This window comes from Pyxicephalus adspersus, chromosome 3 (genome assembly GCF_032062135.1).
Source record: "Pyxicephalus adspersus chromosome 3, UCB_Pads_2.0, whole genome shotgun sequence".
Classification (NCBI taxonomy): Eukaryota; Metazoa; Chordata; class Amphibia; order Anura; family Pyxicephalidae; genus Pyxicephalus; species Pyxicephalus adspersus.
Window position 1 is genome coordinate 138,122,487 of NC_092860.1, and position 11,384 is coordinate 138,133,870.

The window sequence follows — 11,384 nt, forward strand, 5'->3', positions numbered from 1 at the left end:
TTTTTTTTCTCCCCTAGGCCAACTAGCTTGTCCTCGAGGGTCACATACGGGAGGACAGCCATGATCATAATGGAAGGTAGGTGCCATGGTACTTAATTATAATTATAATATTGCAGCCACAATAGCATTACAAATGGCCTTGATAGCCTTGTGAGATTATTATACTAAGTCAGTCTATTTATTTTATACCATTTTATATAATAATTTAATGTACAGTGCTGTGTAATATGTTGGCGCTACATAAATCCTGTTTATTATTATTATTATTATTATTAATAATAATATTAATAATAATAATAATAATATTAATTGTATATCAGTGTGTCATATGACAAATAACCTATTTTGATATTGTGGAGGTACAAATGTACTTGCAGCCTCATAAGAAACACTTGCCATTGCATTACCAGTGTTCAATCAGGTGCAAAATCCACGAAACAAAAACTAATTAATAAAGTAAATTAAAATTCCTATGAATTGTAATCAGCTCACTCAATCTTGGTGAAATTACAATGTTATCACATCTGTTGAAATACACCAAGTAAAATTGTTATCAACCACCAATGCTGGAAGCTAAGCCTACCCATAGATGATGAGTAAACAATAAAATCCTGTTCTATTCTACATTTTAAAATAAAAAAATCAACTTCCTGAAGATAATTGTAAAGTTGTTCACACTGCTGAAGTATCCAAGGAACATGTGATCTTTGCGGATCGTTTGTAGGATCTTTGGATGTATTAAAGATGCTGTATTATTCAAATGTTCTTCTGTCTGCAGATTAAGATACCATCATGCATTACCTAGCTATTGCTAAATTCTCCCCGAAATATATTATATGCACATTATTTAGTGCATTAGGCAACTTATTTAAATACATCAGGGCTGGGAGATCTTGAGAGGAGTGCTGAGAAGGGGGCCATGGTCTTTCTTCCAGCCATGATTTGCCTGGCCTGAATGTCATATAAAAAGAACAAAGACTCAGTAAATATTAAAAAAAAAAACAATAGGTCTAACCCAAGGTGTGCAATAAAAAAGGTTTTATAATAATACTAGCTAAGAAGATTAAATTACATGACCACATTAGAAAGATTTCCCTTACTTGGCTCATGAGCCCATCAGATTGCATGTTTCATTTTATTCTGACATGAGAAACGTCCAGTTTCCGCCTGGTATAATTTTATAAATTTGGTTTGTAGTTTAATTTAAAGGTTATTTATATTTAATTTATACCTAAGACTTTCTCTAAAAGCAGAACTAAACCTCCTTACAGCTGTCCCCGTTCCATCATTGGCCCGCCATCTTCTTCCCTCTTCTACTCCTTATTTTGATTTTTGTCCATGTTGATTGGCCAGGTCAGGATGACCTATCTCATAGTAACTGTTCCATATAAAAACAAATGTCCAATGGATGTCAGATGATTGTTAGTGGAAATGATCGTTCATGTTTCATTATTCATGAATGTACACATGTATATGGGTTTGTGTTCAGTGGAGGAATGGGGAAGGACGAGCATTGGAGGACCAGTGTACAAATGCCAGATTTTTGCTCACAATGAACATAACTATTTATCTCAAGCATCTGAGGTGTACTATTGGTGACAATGACAGATGAGCTATACTGGGAAATCCTTGTTAATCCTAATAGAGGTGGAACATTTCTTTGCAGGAACCAATACAATTGTTTCTCTCATTTGCTACTACTAATACTATTGCTTCCTTCACCTTTCATAAGTCATCTCCTTTTTTCTTTCTTATGTTAGGAGATTTCAGATAAATGATTAGCTAAACTTCTCTTCAGTCTAGGAAAATAAGTAACTGCAGCCATGTATTTTTTATATTTTCTCCAAGACAACGACAGTCCTATGATGCTTGAGGTAGGCAGCTTTCCATAACCGTCTGCTCCAGGGTAATTGGCTCCCAAGTGGCATTTCACAATCTGGAGGGACTTTTACAACACATTGTCCTACAAGCATATTTTTAGCTTAGGCAAAAAAATAGTTTTATTAAAGCTGAATTTATCGCCCTGTTCAAAAGTTTATCTGATTTTTTTGACATTACAGTAACCTGATATCCCAACCAGGTCACTGGTAATCCCTGGAGTAGTTAAACTCACACACATGCACTATATATAATACAATACCATTTTCCTTCTTCATCTAAAGCAGACTTATTATTATTATAATATAAAGATAATCTACTGTACTAATACTATAGTTGTATATATATGAATTTTTTTTTCCAGAAATTGGGAAACAATTGAGTTTTCTCCAGTGGCGGGGAGCTGTTGCAGATACACTGGTCATGATTGGCTGCTAAAGGAATCATGTGCTCCTCAGGAATGGAAAACTGCAGTTTTTATTTGTGTGATAGGTCACTATTACTACTGCCTGTTTTCTGCATTGTGACTGCAGTAAAACTCATTATAGCTCCCCAAAACTTCAGAAAAGCCTATGAAGTTCTTGACATTGGGGTATTTTTTGGAGGTTTTCAAAAATTATACTTTCTGCATATTTTGTGCAGCTCTTGAAAAATGAGCATGGTATTATAGGTAAAACTGAGCTCTGGGTTAAAATATTTTGTTCCCCTTCAGCGCATCCTTCCCCACTGCAATAGTTTAATATTTGTTTTGTATAGGACATACGCTAAGCCTGTCTCCCACAGCCTGATCTTAAGCCTTGCCTCCTGGCCAGTCTTTGAGCTTTGCACTGTGTAGAATGATGCCAAGGCCCACAAACCAGAACATCAAGCAGAATAGTGGAGAGAGCTGGCAGACGCAAGAATGGGAAGTAGGGTAAGATTTACCCCTTCTATCATCCCAAACAATAAACTATTGTAGAGGGAGGCCTGCAGCAAAAAACAATATAAGCATAAGGCCAGCGTGACATGGTGTGAAGCTGAGACTGGGGGGGAAGGGTTAAGTGGAAGAAGGGGTCATAGAGGGTCAATGTAGGATTGGCTTTAAGGTAGGGGTAAAGATATAAGGTGTTAAAAGAGGTAGGCAGGAAGGTTCAAGAACAGTTTTTGGGAGAAAAAGTTTCAAAGATAGGGGCAGTTAGAGTCCAGGAAGGCAGGTATCCTGGTCGGTAATTTTGGAAGTAGGGGAACCAGTTTAGGTGAGGTGACCCTTAGGTAATTAAAGGTTAAGGCCCCTGAAACAGTCCTGGGCAGCTAGGAGCCATCGAGGTGTGCTGGCTTGGAATGGAGAATCTAGTTTTGGAGGCAGACCTTGTCTCCTGGGACCTGCAGCCTTGTTGCTGGGTTTGAAACTAGTATGTTTTTGTTTATGAGGAGTGGAGTACTGTTGTATATTTTGGGTTAAAATGTTGAATATTTATGTTTATGTGTTATTTTGTGTAGTTAGTTTGTGAGTTTGTTTAAATAAACGGCTGCATGTCAGCTATTTTAAGTCCAGAGAAGGTGTCTTTGTAATTTAAGGAGGTAAAGTTGGGAGGGGAGAGTTAATATTATTTTTATTATACAATATTTATATAGCGCTGACATATTACACAGCGCTTTATAAAGTCCATAGTCATGTCACTAGCTCTCCCTCAAAGGGGCTCACAACCTAATGTCCCTACCATAGTCATATGCTAATGTATTTATGTATGTTAATGTTTATGTATGTTAATCTTTTATTACAGTCTAAGGTCTATTTTGAGAGGAAGCCAATAAACCTAACTGCATGTTTTTGGAATGTGGGAGTAAACCCATGCAAACACAAGTAGAACCTGCAAACTCCATGCAGTTAGTGTCCTGGCTGAGATTTGAACCTGGGACCTAGCGCTGCAAAGGCAAGAGTGCTAAACTTTGAGTTGGGCTGGTAAGCAGCTACAAGGGTAAAGTAAAGTGGTGGTGGTGACTTCTAAACCACCCTGGCCATGAGGAGGGGTACACACTTTCCTGAACATTTCCTCTCCTGTGCAAAGATTGTTAACTACAGTATGAGCTTCTCACATTGTGCATTTGAAGATGAAGAAAGACAAATAAAGCCCACTTAATTTTCTGGAGGACAACCAACATCATCATGGCCTGACCTCCCCAGCTCTACTCTCCCTGGTCCACCCCATTTAACCATTGGATTTCATTTTTTTCACTTATGGAGGCTCAACACCACAAAAATGCATTAGCTAGGGGAAGTCTGCATTCAAACCATCTATATCATTTCACAAGTAATTGTGCAATGTAAAAAGGAATAAGTAATACTTTACAATTCCTTTTATTCAGAATTCAGAATTTTTGGACTGAATTTTGAACAGCCTTATAACTTAACTTAGAGTTGTAATGATGGATGTAAAACATTTATTTTTAAATGTCAATCCAATGTTAAGTAAAAATATAAAGCAGATTTCAAATGATTGCTAATTTGTCCAGGGCTCTCTGTCCCAGAAAATTCAGGTCAAAGTTTACTGATGATACAAGTTTGAAAAAATTTTTATCACAGGATCTGCAAATAACTCTTGCACCAGTACATGTTAAAGTGCATACATCTACAATTAGAAAAATACTGTATAATTGAAACTGAATGGAATGTGTATCAGAAAAATTACTTTGCTTTGTGCATACTGTTTAACATAAAACATAAAGGAAAAAACATACCTTCTACAACATTATGCTGGACTGATATCAAAGATAAATTTGTTTTTCCACAATGACACAATCCAAATGTAGTATTTCAGAAGAACCATACCAACTTTACAAGCATGGTGATAAAAATGTTATGATTTGGGGTTGAATTGCTGCTTCAGGACCAGCTTGTAGTAATTAAGTCAACTGTAAATTTTGTATTATATCAATTTGTATGTTCTCCCCATGTTTGTGTACTCTGGGCATTACAGTTTCCTTCTACATCCCAAAACCATGCAGTTAATTCACTTCCCTCCAAAAATGGGCCTTAGATGGTGGTAATATGTTATTATTCTGCTATTTTAAATAGATTGAGGTTTAGTTAGTAACATGACTATAGACTTTATAAAAGCACTGTGTAATATGTCAACGCTATATAAATACAAGATGATGATCAAATATATATGTATATAAAAAGAGCAATTTCCATTGTCCACAGTTTTTTCATCAATACCTTTTTCCTGTTTACAGTTTTTTAATGTAGCCTTTTGCAACTTTCCCTTAATCCAAGAAGAACCCCCAATAATTTTCATATTATTATCATAATTTATAATAATTTTAAACAGGATTTATATAGTGCCAACATATTACACAGAACTGTACATTAAATAGGGGTTGCAAATGACAGAAAGATACAGACAGTGATACAGGAGGAGGAGAGGACCCTGCCTGAAAAGCTTACAATCTAGGAGGTGGGGGAAGTAACACACAACAAGGGGAGATATGGAATGGTGGTAAGTAGTGAGCGTTTTCAAAGACAGGCGACGCCAAGACAGCGTGCCTGAGGGGAGGGATAAATAACAGTGTTGTTAACAGTAAGAAATATGTCAGGGGGAGATTTGGAATTTGACGGGGGGATGATGATGAATTGTGTTTTTGGTCAGACATCCATGATGAGATGGCTGACAGGCACCATGAGACCTTATCCAAGACTGAGGGAGACAGGTCAGGGGTGGACAGATAGATTTGAGTGTCATCAGCATATAGATGGTACTGTAAGCCAAAGCTGGATATGAGACTACCGAGAGAGGAGGTGTACAGAGAAAAGAGGACCGGTCCAGGGACTGACCCTTGGGGAACACCAACAGGGAGGAGAGTGGGTGAGGAGGAGTTACCATTGAAAGAAACTTGAAAGGAGCGATCAGACAGATAGGAAGCAACCAAGATAGAGCAGTGTCACTGATACCAATGGAGCGCATGATTTGTATTGGAAGGGGGTGATCAACAGTGTCAAAAGCAGAGGAAAGATCAAGAAGAAGGAGCAGGGGAAAGTTGCGTTGTGACTTAGCTCGTTGGAAGTCATTGGCCACTTTAGTATGGGCTGTTTCCGTGGAATGGGCAGCTCTAAAACCAGATCTCAGAAAACCCTTATAATGTTCACCTTCTTAATTTACAACCATGTCGTATTTTTGTATGTGTGGCATCATCCCTTGTAAGCTAGCTGGGTTAAACTGTTTCCAAAATTACTTGTCATAGACATATGGAAGCATTCACATCCAAATAAAGCTGCATAATCAAACTGTTGTTTGGGCGTATCAGTCAGTGACTTAGAGATGTAAATTGGTTTTCATTTGTGCAAAACATAGCAGTCCTTATTTTGAGGTATAAATATAAATTGTCATTTTTTTTTAATGACAATTCTGATTTAGCGGTAGATTTTCTTACTTATCAAATTCAATATTCTGCTAACGTTCCAACCACGAGTCATAGAGTTTCTTTAAAAGTTCTTTCAGGAATTTTACAATATCTTATATTATGCAAGATGTGGAGTTATTTTTGCCAAGTAATTGGTCATTCCTAGGATAATTCCCAGCCGTGACTGCATTTTTCTCATGGCCTCACTGGACTGGAATTTGGTTTATTCCTTTTGATGGCCAAACGTTGCCAAAATACTTTGATGTATTTTCCTGAATGAAATGTAACTTTTTTTTGAAAGCGTGGCAATCATGTTCCTCAATAGTGCTGCCAAACCTTTGGAGATCATCCACCTAATGTTACTTCTTTGAGTCCTGATTCATTTCCAATTGAAATGCCAAGTGGTTGGCAGGTAAAGTTACGTTCCTAGAGGTGTGTTAAAACTAAAATCCAGCAAAAATGTTGTATATAATTTTGGACAGAGCAGTTAAAGGTTAGAACATAAGTCAGGTTTAGTTGCCATCTGTAACTTGTTTTTTTCTGAAGGTATACAGTCTAATGTCAAGAACCTGAGCATGCAGAATTCACAGGTACACAGCCTGAAGGAAAGCTGAGCTCAAGTTGAGCATGGTAATAAGGCTGGATCACATGCCTGGAAATGCAAAGGGTTCAGAAATGAGACTTTCAACTCGGATACATCTCATTCAAAAAACAAATTACAAAATAAGTTTAAAAAACAGGTAAATGAATAATGGGTATACTATATATTCAACAGTAAACAAATAACTGACCATATGTTGGAAAACAAGAGTTATTTTTTTCAGAAAAACGTATTCTAATTAAAAGATAGAGTCTCCAAGAATGATGTTAAAGGTAATTTATAGGGGACTTAAGCGTTACATGATGCTATCAGTTTTGTAAATGTAAGCTCTAGTTTATAAATAAAAATAACAGATAAATTACAAAAAAAAATTTAAAAACATATTATTTCTAATTTTTGTTATTTTGCTATAGGATCATTTTAAAGCAAATCACCAATGCTCATTGGGACAGATAATAGATTCTGTTAAAATATTTAAAAAAGTTGTTATTTGGATGTTTTTCAACTTTTAACTACAAGTAAAAGTAAAAAAAAAAAATTCTCTTCTTTTTACTATATTTTTGTTGATTTTTTTTGTTGTTGTGTGGGTCAATGTTTTTTGCATTTTTTACAATAGGATTGAATGCCAAAATGTAGTAATTTTCCTTATATGTTTAGAAACATCCTAGAACTGTACATATACCAATACAAATTCCTACAGTGTATTTTGTCACTTGATATTTCCACACCTTTTCCCAATTTAGTGTTTATTATGGTGAAGGAGGTGGAAGTGGTAGTTTGGGCTTGTGATAACATAGGGTAACATACATTTATCCAGCAGCCCTGTAAAGGGCAAACATTGGTCTATCATTGCCTTTGTTATCGTTTGAGTTTAAAATTCTGATTCAGTTAATTGTTTTTTCATTCGCTTATGACTAGTGCTTAGTAGCTGCAAGTGGTCCTGAAAGCTTTTTCATTTGAAATATATATTCACTTTTGTACCTCTGTTCAGTTTTAACTTGATTTTCTTTTTTCTCTTTTGCAGTTTCAGTGAACACTTGATCAGGTTGTTTTTTTATTGCATTTGGAAATCCAGGTTGTTTACTAGCTGTGGAAACCGTTTCAATTCCTTCATTTTTCGCTGCAAAGCAAATGTCATGGAAGCAGCTTGTATTAAAAGTCTATTTATTATTTTTTGGAATGGAAACAAATGCAAGAAAAAAAATTACTTTATAAACTAGTCAACATTCAAAAACGTAAAATAAAAAGTTACATTAGCTTTCTTTCAATTAGATACATCAGACTGTTATGCTGCCAACTAGTATTTAAAATAGTGACATGGATAATCCAATGTTTTATTTAGGTAAGACCTGGCCCAAAAGCTTACAAGACAAAAAAAGCAGAAATGTGAGGGGCATTCTTTTTTTCACTGTTTCAAAGGGGTACCTTTCTTACTAACATAATGTAAAAACAGCCCTTCTACTAATGATGATCACCTTTGCCACCAATCACGAGTGTATGAATACACTATTTAAAAGCATATCTAAACCAATTTAATACCTTCTTTAATATACTGCAACGTTTGGGTCCTAATTTTCCCTGTATTCTCATGTAAAAACAAGTACCTATTTAAAAAAAAAGTAATGGTTTATATTTGAGTATGTTTGGTATATCTCTAGCTTAGAGATAAAGCTACCATATATTGAACTGTACTTTTAGTTAAGGATTTTCTTACATTTAGAAATTATTTCAATGGTTCTTCTGGGGTATTGGAAATGTTGCAGAAGGCAGCATTATAAAGTATACATGGGGATAAAGTTTTGAAGAAAAAAAAATGCTACAATTGAGTAAATTTTCTCACCTCTTGTGGAGGTTGGAGTGTCCCAATAGGAGTCCATTTCAAAATGCATTCTACCATTACGACATGGAGCTTTTCATGCCTCAGATTGGGATTAAAATTCCAGCAATTCCAAAATAAATTAAAAAATGCCTGTGCTTAGGATTGGCAAGCCTGCCAAGGACTTTCCTGCATACAGAAGGGTTAAAAATCAAAGGGGTAGGCAGTACAGGTAGTCCCTGGGTTACATACGAGATAGGGACTGTAGGTTTGTTCTTAAGTTGAATTTGTATGTAAATCGGAACAGGTACATTATAAAAAAAAATGTAACTGGGATAGATGTTTGTCTCAACAAATTATTAGGCAGTGTGGTGTCAGTTACTGTATAAATTCGTCCGTATGTCATATGTCCTTAACTCGGGGACTACCTGTACTTGTATATTGGGCAAAGTGCTTTTGGTAAAGTCCTTGGGAAAATGTACTTTAAGTAAAGTGTGACTGTTAAGCAAGTAAAACCACTATTTCTAGGTATACAAAGGTAAAACTTTTCTGATGCTACTGATAAAATTCACCCAGTTTTCTCATTGTGACTGAGAAAACTTTTGTTTGCTAATACTCTCCATTTTGCACTGATAATTGGGTTCTCTGACTATAAAGTTCTGACCTATATTTTTATGTATATCTCTGAGGTAGCGGTGGGTCTGCCAACTCACACAGTGCACAGACACCTCCCAAAATGGGTTTTATTCATAACAATAGTTATGACATGGAAAACTTTTTGTACACTGATCTCTCTGTCGTCCTCTTTCTTCATTCATACTGAACTATCCCTTCTTCATATTCAATACTGTATTGGAAGAAAAAGGAAAACGTTTAAAAAACAATACACTAGAATGGAAGGTTTGAAAGACTGCACTCTATTTAGGTTTTGTGCATTCTGAGTTTCTAGTATGATTAGATTATCTGTATTGAACTGATGGGTTTGCTTGAATGTTGGTAGTATGGCATAATATATTGCCTACCTGGATTTTTAATTACATTTATTTTGTTTATTTTTTTATTTTAGTTCTGTAAATATAGAAAAATTATCCGTTTTACTTTTTTATTATTAATTGAACCAGTCAGAAAGTATTTTGCCTTACATTTCCTCCTCGTAAGGATATAGAAATGTGGTTTCTTATTAGTATTTACAGTATTAAAATCATGATAGTAATAGCATTACCTGTAAGGTTGTACATAAGTTATCAGGACTACCAGTACCATAAATAATAACAATAATGCTTTTTTTTTTTTCTTTTTTAAGAAAATAAATTCATCATTTCCTGCACACAAACTTGCCTCAGCTGTAATCATCAGACTTCAGTACACAGAAATATTATTTTACTTTGAATACCGTAGTGACTATTCACAGATAAATTCAATTTCCTCAGTTCCCCTACACCTGTTGTATACTTTTTTCTCTTTTATTATTCTGCTTTGTATTTAGGGAGCTGCCAATTTCATAAAAGCATTGTTAAACTATTGTCTCCTCGTAATGAAATCCTCTGCAGCTTGACATTTCTGATAAATTATAAACAGCCAATACACAAAACTCATAAATGAAACAAAATAATAATGAGCTTTATTCCACAGGAAATCCTCCTGCCTTAAACAACCCCTGACTAATTTCCTTTATGCAACCAAAAAAGAAACTTCTTAATTTTGTAGATATATGAATGTGATCAGTGTTATTTCATGAACAGAAGGTAGGGGATAAAACATTTGACATTGCCATTTGTGCCCCTTTTGGGTTTAATAACCCATCCCTTCCTGTCAGGGCATTTAGTTTGCCATCGCAATGTCTACATAATTGTTTTATTTTCACCAAATCTACATCATGTTTTGCATTTTACTGTTGCTGATCGCATTGCACCTCTTCTTTTCTACATAATTTCCAGTGATGGTAGTATGGTATTGATGTGTTTCTAATGGGACATGTCTGGCATTCAGCTTTGGAATCAGAAATCTGTGTGACAATGAAGAAGCAAAACTGGAAGACATGGATAGAGCTTTGTTGCCCAATAACAACATATGTCTAAAATAGACCTCTATCACCAGGCAATATTTTAAAAAAAGCTGCAGATTTTAAAAGAAAACATTTGGGTCTATCAGTGCTCCATTATGTCCACTGCTACATTTCTTCACTGTTAGCTCCTCCAATGGTGTACCATGTCACTTATTGTGACCTTCACTGTGCATGGTAATCACACCTTCATCAATTTAGACGATTCATATGCTTCCCTACAGCTTGTCGAAAACATATTTTGAACCCAATACTTAGGCACTGCCTTCAGAATCAGGAAACAATAAAATTTTTCCCCATGCTCCACTGACTATTATTCCAATTTTCCCTCCTGGGATAAAAAATCCACAAGGGTTTAGCTAGTGGGTGGACCATGGCTTTTACAGGCTCCACTACATTCTAGCTCCTTTTAGGATTTTTCCATTTACATATTTCTGAGAAGCCTTAATGGCCCCCCTCCATGGTTTTCCAATACTTATTCATAAGACATTGCCACTGGTTCATCAATAAAATCCGCGCTCGCTGGAAGCGCGAAAGTACGCGCGGCCATCGATCGCGGATTACCGCGGTCCGGACTCGAGTGTGCGCGTACACTCACCTCACTGCCAGCCGGATTCCAGCCTTCACAATAGGGAGCGCGAATCTGC